Below are 9,240 nucleotides of genomic sequence, written 5' to 3'. Positions count from 1 at the left end.
GTGTAGTCTATCTAATTTGTGAATGCGATAGCCATCTGGGAGAGCCACTGCGATAGCAGGGTTAGAGCAGGGTTTGGTCCAGGTCTCTGTCAAAAATCCTATGTGGGGGAGGTTGGTGGAGAGTAGATCCCAGGTGTTTACTGCGTGTTTGGGAAGAGATCTAACATTCACCAAAAAGCAATTTCAGCCTCCTTTGTTGAATATGGTCAGGGAAGAGCCTTCCTTTTCACTAGTATAGTGGGGTTGGCGAGTTCCTTGGTTAGGTGGAATATTTTTTGCCAGGGGTGGTTCTGGTCACATGCACTGAAATCTACAGGACCTTCATGCGAAAGGTCCTTCTATTCTTGTAGGCAAGGTGCATGTATTGATATGGTGTTTAGGGTAGTAGCGTTGTTTGATCTTTAGTAGTTCATGGCTAGTATAGGAGTGACGCTCCTAGTTGGGTCTGCAGAAAAACTGGCAGGGGTTCCTGCTCCTGGCGACATCCAGGCGCGGACAGGCTTGCCTTGGGCGCCCCTGTGGAGCGCACGCTGTGCGTAGAGGCAGGCATCGTTTTTTATGGGGCAAGGTGGGCAGCTAGACTGCTGACCACCACTGCGATTAGCACCGGAAGTCTGTAGGAACGTCAGTTCCCTCCACACAAACGGACCAATCCGCGGAGACCAGGGAAGCATGCAATAAGGGACAGTGCGTAGCGCAGCAGGAGAGTAAATTGTAAAACAGCTTTTGAAATCAATGTCAATGTCAATCAATTCCAAGTTAAAATAAATTCCAAGTTAAAAAGTAGGTATTTAAAAGCAGTATTAAACACAAGGAGCCCTTTACCAGGCACTCCGCAAGCTGCAGTAGCGACCGTACTGATTATGTCTCCCTAATTGCCTCTAGTGCGTCCGCTGCGCGTTGAGGCAGGCATCGGTTTTTAAGGGGCAGTGTGGGCAGCTAGACTGCTGACCTCCGCTGAGCTTAGGAACACTTCCGGTTTTCGTCAGTTCCCTCCACACAAACGGACCAATCTGCGGTGGACCAGGGAAGCATGCAATAAGCGACAGTGCGTAGCGCAGCAGGTGAGAGGAGACTAAATTGTAAAACAGTTTTTAAAATCATTGTCAATGTCAATATCAATCAATTCCAAGTTAAAAAGTGGTTATTTAAAAGCAGTATTAATTAAACACAAGTCACAAGGAGCCCTTTACCATGCAATCCGCAAGCTGCAGTACCGACCGTACTGATTATGTCTCCCTAATTGCCTCTAGCATGTCCGAGTTAGAGGTTAGAGTAGTAAGGAGAGAAAGCGTATAATAATCATTTTCACAATGCTTTACACTGCAACAAATCTGGCAGCAGAGCTATGGTTCTGCTTCGTGATCAGAGAATTTAAGGTGCCGAAAATAGTCCTTAGCCCAATTTCAAAGAGTCCACAAATTATGGTTTGGGAAATAAGGATTGATGGCGTGCTGACGGAGTATGGCTCTGAATAGAGTCAATGTGTAGCAGCAAAGGAGTGTGAGTAATAACAGGGATGAGTGTTGCTATTGCTTTTGCATAAGATTGTGTTTTCCCTTTTTGAAATGGCTTTGAGTTGTTGAGCGGAGTGAAGTGGTTAAAAACCACATAGTGTATGATTCTGGCGCTTTGTGCAAAGTTGAAGTTGTAAACGGGTCCGTCATGGCCTAAGATCTCTAGATATTTACCTCCAGGTTATCTCAGTGCAAAAGACACTGAGTAAGTTGTCTGCTGGTTTGTGGTGTTGGTCGTGAGATGTCGCCGACAATACCTTGGTAAGTGTTCTCTTTGTGTATTAGTAGTAAATGATTGGTAGGTTTATCTCAGGTGCACAGGGTCTAACTATATGAATTAAGGGTGAAATCCCGCTAGGTTGAGGTTTCATTTGAAGTGAAAAAATATAGACTGTGAATATTCATTAGTGGAGCAGAGAGTTTCATTGTTGCTTGCATTGTATTGTAATTTGGCTTGCCACGCTGTGATTGGTTTGTTGGTGTAAAGCCACACTGGTGTTGGTTGACTATGTCATAAAAGTCCCATTGTCATTGCTTGAGGTTGCCGAACAGGTGGATTGTGGGAGAATAACATTGCCTGGATTTACAGAAGGCATTTGTGAATACAGAATTGAATAAAAAGGATGTTTTAAAGTAACTGTCAACATTTAAAAAAAAGATGAAATCATATTTGCCAAAACAAAGGTAGAGGTGCCACCCAAGTGTATGCCAGGAAACATTGTCATGATAGACAAAGGATTATATCCATTTCTGTGGCTCGAATTTTTGGACCCACTTACTGAGAAAGATGAGGACTTACAGTTCCCTTGTTCTGGGACATTTAATTTGAAGATTTTATAACATTTAATGAAAAGAATGTATTTGATGAGAGACCCACTGTTCTTGAGGCTTTAAATACCTGGGAGCATATTGCTCAACAGAAAGACAAAGAGAAATACCAAGTTAGGCATAGGCGAATTACGGATCATTCAGCAGAAGCTAGATGGGTTGCTCAACAGAACATGCAGAGAGCAGATATAATACACGGAACACAATTGCATCCGGTGTTGGAGGTTGAAGAAGCTAAGGGCAAAAGAAAGGGGAAAAAGAACCATTTAGAGACAGAAAAAACTGAACCAGGGAAAGAGGGAGAAGAGAATGATACTGAAGATGAACTTTGGAATTATTTATTACTAAATCACGCACCACCTTACAATGAGGCACCGAGTAGAGACCTGATGCAAATGAGTACGCCTGAGGGACCTAATGCTCCCTTATTGCTTGAAGTACAAAAGGAAGCAATGCTTATTTCTCTTGTGTGATCGAGAGGACAGAAATGTCAGCTCCTACAAACCTGACTGATTCAAATGCTCCAGATGCTTTGACTGTTCCCCTTACTGATGGACCTGTTGTGTCCCTTTACAAGTATGGGTTACAGGTAAATATGATTCACAATTTGAATGTACCTACTAGTATAAATGCAGTACATGGGAGTTCTTCAGATGAGGGGTGGGCGGAAATCTTACTACATGGAATTCCATGGAGTCGCCAAAAACTCCGCCAAGCTACTTGGAGTTCCGTTTTTGGGAGGCACTTGCCTGCGCACCCGTTTGCATTGAGTTTGGAATGCGGATTACATCCGTGCTCTCCCAAATCACGCGTGAACAGCACTAAGCGGTCCTCAAGTGTGCTCGCGTGCGAACAGTACCACGTGGTCCGCATGGGTGCTGCCATCTTGTTTTTCTGCTCTCTGGTATGGTGCTGGGCCTCAATTGTAATCTGTACTTAATCTTCGTAACCCTCCTCCTTTATTCATTTTCTACCCCTAGTTTTTATAATAGTGAGTGTCTTTTTGTTTTGTATTTTACGTTTTTGTGTAAATTGTGTGTTTTTGTGACTTTTTGATTTAGTTAATTTCCCCTTCTTTCCTTATTTCTTTCTTCTTTACTTTCTCTTCCTAGTTGTTATTTCCCCACCCAGCACCACGGCAGAGGGTGACTGTGCAGCCCCGGGTGATCTTTGGAGAGGAGGAGGTGGCAGCAATAATTTTTCTGTGCAGCACCACCGCCCCTCTATGCTGGCCGCAGGTGGCAGGCCAGTAGCAGGTTCACCCTTAGCGAGCATCAGCGTTGTTGGGGGATGGTGTGCCGGTGCATTTGGTGCACCAGCTTGGTTCGGCGCACCGCCCAGCAGCTGAAGCATCGTTGGGTGGACTTTCTCAACCGCGAACAGGATCTGCTTTCCCTGCTTGACAATGCTAAAAACAAATCTGAATAGCATGCTGCTCACACTCAGAGGTAAATTATGTTTAATAAAGTTTATGCTGCTATATTATTGTGTGATCCCGTTTCTAGTTTCTGCCAAGCAGGTGCCGCTACCTAATTGAATTCATCAGGTGTTTGCTTTGGCGGACAAATTAAGAAGCTATTGCAGACTGTTCTCCTGTCACTAAAGTGAATCACTGAGTAGCGCGCTCTCTCTGTGACTTTGTTTATGTAGAAAGTACAGTTCCAGGTTATTTAAACGAATTTACAGTGATGATGTGAAGTAATCATCTATGCATTGCAAAAAGGGGAGATTGAGTTGGCTCATCAAGGGTGTTGAGAAATGAGAATAGATAGAATCAAAGATCTTTCACTGCAATTTGTTAGTTGCAAATGTAGTTTTTTTAGGGAGAGTTGGAATATGGATTTAACGTCAGTCGATAGACTTGAGTCGAAACTAGTATTTACAATAGATGAGCTGTTTGAGCGACTGTGTTTGCTTTTCATAAAACATTTTGTGGAGATTATTAACAGTATCACTAATCTATTCTTATTTATCTTCTTAACTTCTTTCATCAGCACCCAAGGGCAAAAAGAGGGACAATTTGAAGGGTTCGGGACAAACTGGTCAGCCAGCGCCGACCACCAGCGCCGAGGGCTCTGCTGATCCCAGTAAGTCCTGTTATGATTGTTGTGGATTTCTTTGGGTAGAACCATAGAATTTTGGGGTATTAATCTAAAGGCATGATGGTGTTATCTATCGTGATTCATGATAATTCAGATAGAAGGCCCAAATGAGCTAGTATTTTAAATAAAAATCACCATGTATGCTTGTTCAGAAGGCTTTCCTTTTTCTGCTTATGCCCAGCTCTAACACAGATCAGTTCCCGAGACAGTGGCCGTAGTAATCATGGACCCCCCATGTAGTGTGCTGCAGTCCCGTTCATTTATAGTTACAGTATACCAGCAGTTTCCGATGACAGTGCAGCAAGGCTGGAAAAAAGTATGAGGTCCCACTTCCATTGCGTTCGCCATCCAACACCATATGTCTTTCAATGACCATTATTCCTCGCCTGGCTTGGCTAACTTTGTGAACCAACCAATTAAATGGCCAAAGTGATATTTGGAATATACTGATGTGCTAACTGAGCTGCTTTGCTATTGTATTTGGAGTTGCGTATCTGCAATCTAAATTATGTGTAATGTTTTATTCCAGCTACAGAGAACATTGGTGATGCCGGCTTCAGTGCCGCGGCAGGAGGAGACGGCGATGGGTCAGTTGGAAGGAGAGAAGTGACAGCAGGGATGGGCACTGGTAAGTCACTTAATTTCTGGCAAATCCTATGCTCACTAGCTATTGCCATGGTGTCACTTGCCGTCATCAAAAATTACTGTGCGGTGAACCCCCCCCCCCCCCACCCCCCCAGCTTTCCTAGCCACAGTGTTGGTCGAGTTATTATTATGTTCTCTTCCATCTGCAATGCGGCAAAATCTCACATATTGAGCTTTGATGGCTTGAGGGAGACATTAAAGAACGGAAAGTAACTTAAAAGAAAGGAAATTGTATATGAATGAAAGGGTGGGTGGGTGAAAGGGTGCACGGTGGATGGGCGAAAGGATGGGCAAAGAAAGGGTTGATATGTATTGAATGGGTGGATAATATATTGGAAATTTGGGTGAAAGACTGGATGGGAGAAAGTAAAGCTTAATCATAGTGGCTATGGGTGAATTAGAATGAAAGGAAGAATGAAAATTTGGATTGTCTGGGTGAATAAACAAGGCAGCTCTTCTTCCTATGAAGAGTTTGCTGCTGTTCACCTACTCTGCTTACTTGGTTTATGTAGGGTTATCACTATCATTCAAAGCTACGGTTCCTCTAAGTGTTTTTTTAAAATTTATTTTTATTCTTTGTTCTACTTTCTTGACTCACTGTATTTGTTAAGTGAGCTAGATCTATTCTACCTATCATTCATCATCCCCCTCCCCAATGGCATTTTTGGCAACTTTGACCAAAGTGCAGTATGGGGCAGTCAATTTGTGACTGCAGTGTTGACTGTGTAATGTGCGTCTGTTTCAGTTTATCTGTCATTTATAATATTTTCAATGCATTGGAAACTGAACAGACAAGGTGTGTTGTCCCTTCACCCACTAAGTCACCTATTCGTACTTCACTCCTTTATTTTTTCCTAAGTTCTTCCATCCCAGTCTACCAAATTGGAAAATCTATTCTTGGCATATACCACATTTAATCATGCGATACCCATGTGAAGTGATTCCAAAACATATATTATGGTTTCCCATAACAGATTTATTTTATACTTGTTCAGAATTTGTCCTTTTGAATTGAGCCGTGACTGAATAAGCCAAAGATGATGAATCGATGATCCGTGTAGTGGTCCCTCTTTTATATATATATATATATCTATAAAAAATGTCTACCCTACACATCTAATCCCTCTACCCTAACCCCTGCAGTAGAGAAAATCAAGTTTCCTTTCCTTGGTTACTGCCCAGCAATTGAATTTGTTGAAAATATGTGGTCGCGGGTGAGTCCACAGAGTACAGTAGGAGTAAGTGCATGATTTGATGCCAAGTTTGGCATATGGGCTACACAGTGAAGAATGTGCCCTATAGTTTACCTGTAGTGCAGTCCATTAGATTCATTTTCCTCAACGTCTACTTATGGGAGACATGATAAGATATTAATATCCTCATTTCATACATGAGGTGTGTGACTGAGGTGGTATAATATTTATTATTCATCTGCCTCTTTGGAGACAGGGTAGAAAGCGAAATGCATTTGGCGAAGAGCAGGGCCACTGGAAATAAACATAGATAATTGTCAACTGCAGCGGCCGACAGTAGCAAACTAGCAGAGTGGCTGGCTAGCAATGAGCATGGCTTCATTATTTTAGCACCACAAACAATTTGTACTCCATATAGTGCATGATGCCGTACTCATCAATAGGCCTGGGCGAAGCACTACGCTACGCTCGCGTAGTTTGCGAAGTTCGCGCTACTTCGCGCTACGCGAACTGCACGTAGCACAGTGCGAACACGCGTAGCGTAGTGTTGCGTAGTGCTGCGGTCATTTTTTGCTTGCTCGCGGTCCTCAACGTCAAGTTGGCGACCGCGAGCAAGCAAAATGACATCCTGGCGAGACTTTTTCCTTGTTCGCGATCGCGAGCATGGAAAATAAACCTCCCGGCGAGATTCCCAACGCGAGAAGGTCAGGTTTCTCATTGCGAGGGGTCGCGTATGCTCGCGACTGCTCGCGATGAGAAACTACCAGTTCGCGTTGAGAAAGCTGCAGCTCGAGTAAAAATCTACTCGAGCAGCAGAAAACTACAGCTCGCACTGTGCAAGATGCCGTTTTCAATGATTGCACAGTGCCGGTTGCTTGTCCGCACTGTGCAATCATTGAAAACGACATCTGGCACAGTGCGAACATGTTACTTCGCAGTTCGCGAAGTGCTACGCGTAGCTCGCGTAGTGCGAACTTCACTTTGCGTAGCTTCGCGAAGTGCTACTTCGCGAACTACGCCCACCCTTAATAAGAAGTCATTTATCTTTCGACTCAAAGTGTCTGACTCTCTACTTGAAAAGACTTTAGAAAAAAAAAATCAAATCACAGTTTTTTAAATCCCGTGATGTTATTCTCTGCCTGTTAATACTTTCCTGCCACACAGTCAGTGCGTTTTTATGTTTGGCAACATGTGTGGGTAAAACATAATATTGGCCTTGTGACTCTCCTAATCATAATCACATCAAATTAATTCCAATGGCCCTAGGGGACCAGCAATGCACTGATACTGTGCCACCCAATATTTTAAAACAATTGTTTGCATGGAGCATTACTTTCAATTTGTCTTTTTTGTTTTTCTCAATATAGCTGCTCCAGCTGGACCACCATCCAGGCAAGGAAGGAGATAGCAGCTGGTTTGTGGTGGCAGAGGTTGGAGCACATCCAACAGGAATACTGGCAGCTAGTGGTCCTGGAAGAGGAGGAGGAGGAAATAAATGCACAACAGCCAGGCCCCAGTGCAGCTGGTCCCCCTCAGCCTCCTGCCTCCCGGGCATCCCATCACCGGCACCACCGCCAGCCAACTGCTGCCACTCCCCACCACAATGGCAACAGACCATTTCTGGGCCGCATCCTGCAATGGCTGGACAACATCGAGGGCCAGCTCACCTCGATAGAGCATAACCTGGACCAGCTCACGATCGATGCCCATAATGCCCCATTTTAGATCTTTTTTTACATTTTTTGTTTTGGTGGGAGGGATTTGTTGTTTATTGGGGCTGGGAAGGGAGTTGGGACTGGAGAGACTTTCTTGGACATTTTGAGTTTTGGGGCTATGGTCACTTTTGTTAAGGAGAGGGGTGGGCATATTATTTTGCTTTGTATACAAATAAAGGGGGAAACTATTTTTTCTAAAAAGTATGCCTGAAGTAGTTTATTTTACTTTTACTTTGCACTGCTGCCTTCGAGTAGTTTTATGCAGCCTGTTTATGTGCTTGTAACTTAACAGAAGTGTAGCACATAGTTGTAGAGTCTAGGCTTATACTTCTCTAACTATCTTGACCATGATGGGGAATGCTGCCATGATGACCTCTATTCCGTCGAAGTTGTGAACTATCAAGATAAAAAACAGTAGCAGATAATTTATTTCTTACTAAGTTAAAATACATCCCTACTAGTTGTCTTACCTAAATATACATGCAGCAATAACAGGGGAGGCATGACAACTGCACAAATGAGGTCCCACTTCCAGTTCCATCCAGGTGAGCTCCAACTGAAGGGTTGATCTAATTGATTATCCATTGTAGGCAAATAAACGGAAGTCGAAAGACTGAGTAAGTAGGATATATTTTTATCGAAGATTTACAAAGAATTGACACCACCTGAGTACAACATGATGACAAAATTAGAATGCCTGATTGTGCTAAAATAGAAACAATAGCAATACTAGTAAAGTTTGGTTAATGTGGAGCTAGCAGTATTATTTGTGAAATCCTGGCGTCAACAAGCTTCGGTTAGGCATTTACCGTTAGGCAACACAAGGCTTGAATGATGATGCTGACAACTGATGTTCTTCATTCTATATCTAAAAAAATGAAACATTTTTAATGCATGGCTTGGTAATGGGCTGGTGTGGGCTACTGCTTAGAAGATTCTATGGTAAGTTGGTATTGCTTTCACCACATCCAGCCCATCACATGTGTGATCCATTGATTGTGTAATTTAAGCCACACCTCAAGAAATCACACAGCTCCGGGGAAGAGGGTTAGAGGTTTGATGAATGAATGGGTAATGGGATTTGGGGAAAGGTTTGACAAAGACAAACACTACAACACAAGGCCAACATTCATCTGGGCAATAAGCTGCAGCACATAATTCGCCATCAATCTGTTGTTAGAAGGAAACAAAGGAATGAGTATGCCAGAGTACAGATACATGCATTGCAAACAGTCCTTCT

At 43.3% G+C, this 9,240-nt stretch overlaps 1 long non-coding RNA gene across 1 annotated transcript; it reads left to right on the top strand.

Moving 5' to 3' along the window:
- The first annotated feature begins 949 nt into the window (after positions 1-949).
- On the top strand, positions 950-8,222 carry LOC146865769 (uncharacterized). Its single transcript, XR_014976697.1, has 5 exons — positions 950-1,064; positions 3,458-3,793; positions 4,340-4,432; positions 4,977-5,075; positions 7,653-8,222. It is a non-coding gene; the product is annotated as an uncharacterized LOC146865769 (long non-coding RNA).
- The last annotated feature ends 1,018 nt before the right edge of the window (positions 8,223-9,240 follow it).

This window comes from Triturus cristatus, chromosome 2_1 (assembly GCF_964204655.1).
Source record: "Triturus cristatus chromosome 2_1, aTriCri1.1, whole genome shotgun sequence".
NCBI classification, from domain to species: Eukaryota; Metazoa; Chordata; class Amphibia; order Caudata; family Salamandridae; genus Triturus; species Triturus cristatus.
Note: the sequence above shows the minus strand (reverse complement) of the source record. Positions and strands in the feature narration are given on the sequence as shown.